The sequence below is a fragment of the Schistocerca americana genome, chromosome 7 (assembly GCF_021461395.2).
Source record: "Schistocerca americana isolate TAMUIC-IGC-003095 chromosome 7, iqSchAmer2.1, whole genome shotgun sequence".
Lineage (NCBI taxonomy): Eukaryota > Metazoa > Arthropoda > Insecta > Orthoptera > Acrididae > Schistocerca > Schistocerca americana.
The window spans coordinates 474408405-474413637 of record NC_060125.1 but is presented as its reverse complement, the minus strand read 5'-3'; the positions used below and the strand labels follow the sequence as shown (position 1 = coordinate 474413637).

The 5233-nt window shown below is 46.6% G+C and overlaps 1 non-coding gene across 1 annotated transcript; it reads right to left on the bottom strand.

The window, feature by feature from the left end:
* Nucleotides 1-4374: 4374 nt before the first annotated feature.
* Trnas-cga lies at nucleotides 4375-4449 on the bottom strand. The gene has a single exon. It is a non-coding gene; the product is annotated as a tRNA-Ser (tRNA).
* Nucleotides 4450-5233: the final 784 nt, after the last annotated feature.

The following is a 5233-nucleotide window of genomic DNA, read 5'->3' as shown; positions in this document are numbered from 1 at the left end:
TAAAACTCTGCTAGGTCTGCAGGAGAGCTTCTGTAAAGTTTGGAAGGTGGGAGACGAGGTACTGGCCGAAGTAAAGCTGTGAGGATGGGGCGTGAGTCGTGCTTGGGTAGCTCAGTTGGTAGAGCACTTTCCCGCGATAGGCAAAGGTCTCGAGTTCGAGTCTCAGTCCAGCACACAGTTTTAATCTGCCAGGAAGTTTCATATCAGTGCACACTCCGCTGCAGAGTGAAAATCTCATTCATACCATCAGAGTTGTTCATCTCGAACACAAACTTCCAGCAGAAAAACATACATAAGCACCGAGCGAGGTGGTGCAGTGGTTAGCACACTGGACTTGCATTTGGGAGGACGACGGTTCAATCCCATCTCCAGCCATCCTGATTTAGGTTTTCCGTGATTTCCCTAAATCGCTTCAGGCAAATGCCAGGATGGTTCCTTTGAAAGGGCACGGCCGATTTCCTTCCCCATCCTTCCCTCACCCGAGCTTGCGCTCCGTCTCTAATGACCTCGTTGTCGACGGGACGTTAAACACTAATCTCCTCCTCCTCCATACATAAGCGAAACTGGTTGTCACCAGACAGGAGAACTATAAATCAAATCGACCATGTTGCCATTGATCTGAGAGCCAGGAGATGGATGTTAGATGTTAAGACAGTGTAGGGTGCCGAAGGTGGGAGTGATTGTTTCCTGGTCAGAGGCCTTTTAAACGTACAGTTAGACTTTGGCCACTGATGTTTCTGAGTTCGTGTCAGTCAACCCAAGAATATCTGTTATATCAGTGGACATAAAGCATATTAAGGCGGCTTTTGTGAACAGTGAAGGGGGGCTACGCTAAAAAGAGTTGAAAGGTACCATGTGGAGAAACTAAAAGATGAAGCAACGAAGACCAAATACCAGTTGCAACTTAGTAACTGCTCTGAAGCACTCAGTGAAATGGACGCCAATCAGTACCTTGAACTAATGTGGGAAAACATCCAGAGCTTAGATAGGGATCCGGCAAAGGAAACGCATGTGGGAAACAGTGGGCGAGAAGATCTGGTTTGGAAAGGAATGTGCAGATGCCCTGAAAAGGAGAAAGCAAGCCAGGAGAAAGTAGCAGAAGGGGGCAAATCTGGCACAAGGCAAAGCAGAATTTGAGGAGGTCCGAAAGACTGCAGAAGCAACTCTGAAAAGAGCGAAGAGGAAATATATAAGGGATATCATCATTGAAGCAGAAACAGATTTCAGAGGACAAAAGACAAGGGAAATGTTTCTGAAGGTGAACTACCTCTGCCCCTGGAGAACAAGGACAAGCAGAAACTTGTCAAAGATTCCCATGATAAGATCCTGACGAATGATAGTGATATAGCTGAGAGATGGAAAGAGTTATTTCGGCAGCTGCTAAATTGTGATGAGCATGAACTGCAGTTTGATTTCCAGTACCCATTTACAGCCTATGCAGATTATCCCCCACCTAACTTGGATGAGATAAAAACCAGAATCAGACACCTTAAGCAGAATAAGAGTCCAGGTGAAGACTGAAGACAGCCTGAAATTGTCCTGGTGGAAGGAGAGAAACTTGCAGAAAGAATGTGCTGACTGATACAGACAATATGGACCAAAGAAGAACTACCAGCAGAATGGAAAACAGCTCTGATTTGTCCAATACATAAGAAGGGCCACAAACTGAAATGTGACAACTACCAAGGAATTGCTCTGATTAACGTCTGCTATGAGATCCTGTTCAATTGCCTCATTACAAGATTTGAAGCCAGTAGCAGAATCAGGTTCAAAAATGGTTCAAATGGCTCTGAGCACTATGGGACTCAACTGCTGTGGTCATAAGTCCCCTAGAACTTAGAACTACTTAAACCTAACTAACCTAAAGACATCACACACATCCATGCCCGAGGCAGGATGCAGAATCAGTGAAAGGGGAGTACCTGGGAGGTTTCTGGCCAGGATGGTCAACAGCAGATCACATCTTCAGTCTCTGGAAGCTCACTGAGAAACTGGGTGAATAAGATAAAGAGCTGCATATTTTATTCGTTGATATTAAGAAAGCCTATGATTGTAGACAGCGCACGAACCTGCTCAGCTGTTTAAGGGAGTTTGGCATAGCAGAGAACTCATCAGTCTGATAAAGATCTGTCTGAGCGAGACACGTGCGAAGGTGAAGATGGGAAATCGCGTAACTGAGGAATTTGAAATTGTGAAAGGACTCAGGCAAGGAGATGGGTTATCCCACATCCTGTTCAACTTTGCCCTCGAGAAGATCATACACAATAGCTTCCAAGGGAATGAAGGGATTGAAATCAAAGGAAAGAGACTAGCATACTTAGCCCATGCAGATGACATCTGTTTACTCTCTAGGTCTGAAGAGGAGTTGGAGCAAATGACCAGAGCTCTAAAGGGGGCTGCCAGAAAATTTGAGCTAAACATAAACAAAGCCAAGACAGAGTATCTTGTTATGACACATGGGTGAAGTCAGATTGCTGGTCATCTGCAGTCACTGCAGGTGGGAGATCAGTCCTAGGGGCACTTTTCACTGAGAACTTGTCATGTGAAGCAGAGATCAGTGCCAGAATACAAGCAAGAACCCGATCTTACCACAGCCCAGCACAACTGCTTTGGCCCAGATGTCTCCCCAAACAGTTCAAGATTGTTCTATACAAAAACCTGGTCCAACCTGTTGTTCTATATGGCTGTGAGACATGGAATATCCGGAAATAGGACTTCCATAAGCTCCTCATTTTTGAGAGAAAAGTGCTTCAGAAGATCTTTGGTCCAGTTCTGGATGCAGGCACAGGGGAATGGAGGATCAGGCACAACCAAGAGCTTGGGGAACTATACCAGCAGCCCATCATAGCAGGAACTGTCAAAGCAAATTAATGCAGTGGGCCGGCCATGTGGCTCGGGTGGAAGATCACAGATGGCCTCAGAAGCTCCTGGATTTCATACCCCAGGGAGATGTAAGAAGTGTTGGAGGGATGACCTCCATGAAGATTTAAACCAAGCATTAATAGATGTGGGCAGAATGCAATGGAGGAGGAAACTTGTAGCAGCGTGTGGGCCACTGGGCCTGTTAACGTAGAAGAAGTACATTTTCACCAATAAAAATATTTTCACTTACACCCCCAACATACTGTTTATATTTTCTGTCAACTTCCACCCCCCCCACCCCCCCCCCCCCACCCCCACCTAACACCACCACCGTACATTCCTCTCTTCTTGTTGATTGTGCAATGCACTGACAGCAGTGGCGTTGATGTCTCACTCCTGAGAGTTGACTGGTTAACTGATTGATGGTTTGCGCTCCTGTGTAATGCCTCCACTGTGTTTGGAGCAGCTTCAGTGCTGGGTTCCACACCTGACAAGTTGAAATACTGTAGATCGTTATAGCTGACGCTATTCTGCAGTCTTATTTCAATGACATCCTCGTACACACAGCCCCAAAGACCCAATGTGCTCTTGAAAATTTTTTTATGGCTCCATATCTCTATTTTAAAACTTATCTTTTGTCAATGTTCATCAGTTGCTGATTTTGTTCGCTACTGGAGTTCAGCCTGTGTTTTATGTTCAGTGCCCCTCTCTTCAACTGCACAGATGGTTTTCCTGGCACATGTTTTTCCTCTTTCAGACGGTGTTTGGTACACAGCAGGTTTCCACAGACCTAGGTCAAAGTTTACTGATGCTAGATGGGATTCAGTTTTGGCTAGTGGGCAGTATTTTCAGGTGTGTTGCTGTGGGCTTATCCTCCTCAAAGTGTTGGTTATGATGTGGTCTCCTGTCTGAGGTGCAGGGTGCATCAGACTTGCCGATCGCTATAGCCCAGTTCATGAAACATTTATAAAAACTCAGATTGGTCAGCTCACTGTAAATTTTGATGTTGTCTCACCACTGAGCAGGGTGCCACTTAAGTAGTCACTAGAACTAATTGGGGAGATATTTGTACTCATATCAATAAAACATTTCAGTTTCATACTGACATCCACATACTTTCTCTTTGATGATCATTAGTATGAACAGACTGAGATTTTCACTCTGCAACGAAGTGTGCGCTGATATGAAACTTCCTGGCAGATTAAAACTGTGTGCCCGACCGAGACTCGAACTCGGGACCTTTGCCTTTCGCGGGCAAGTGCTCTACCAACTGAGCTACCGAAGCACGACTCACGCCCAGTACTCACAGCTTTACTTCTGCCAGTACCTCGTCTCCTACCTTACAAACTTTACAGAAGCTCTCCTGCGAACCTTGCAGAACTGGCACTCCTGAAAGAAAGGATATTGCGGAGACATGGCTTAGCCACAGCCTAGGGGATGTTTCCAGAACGAGATTTTCACTCTGCAGCAGAGTGTGTGCTGATATGAAACTTCCTGGCAGATTAAAACTGTTTGCCCGACCGAGACTCGAACTCGGGACCTTTGCCTTTCGCGGGCAAGTGCTCTACCAACTGAGCTACCGAAGCATGACTCACGCCCAGTACTCACAGCTTTACTTCTGCCAGTACCTCGTCTCCTACCTTCCAACCTTTACAGAAGCTCTCCTGCGAACCTTGCAGAACCAGCACTCCTGAAAGAAAGGAAATTGCGGAGACATCGCTTAGCCACAGCCTAGGGGATGTTTCCAGAATGAGATTTTCACTCTGCAGCGGAGTGTGCGCTGATATAAAACTTCCTGGCAGATTAAAACTGTGTGCCCGACCGAGACTCGAATTCGGGACCTTTGCCTTTTGCGGGCAAGTGCTCTACCAACTGAGCTACCGAAGCACGACTCACGCCCGGTACTCACAGCTTTACTTCTGCCAGTACCTCGTCTCCTACCTCCCAAATTTTACAGAAGCTCTCCTGCGAACCTTGCAGAACTAGCACTTCGAGTCTCGGTCGGGCACACAGTTTTAATCCGCCAGGAAGTTTCATATCAGTGCACACTCCACTGCAGAGTGAAAATCTCATTCTGGAAACATCCCCTAGGCTGTGGCTAAGCCATGTCTCCGCAATATCCTTTCTTTCAGGAGTGCTAGTTCTGCAAGGTTCGCAGGAGAGCTTCTGTAAAGTTTGGAAGGTAGGAGACGAGGTACTGGCAGAAGTAAAGCTGTGAGGACAGGCCGTGAGTCGTGCTTCGGTAGCTCAGTTGGTAGAGCACTTGCCCGCGAAAGGCAAAGGTCCCGAGTTCGAGTCTCGGTCGGGCACACAGTTTTAATCTGCCTGGAAGTTTCAGTATGAACAGACAGTTGGCATGTCTATGGGCAGC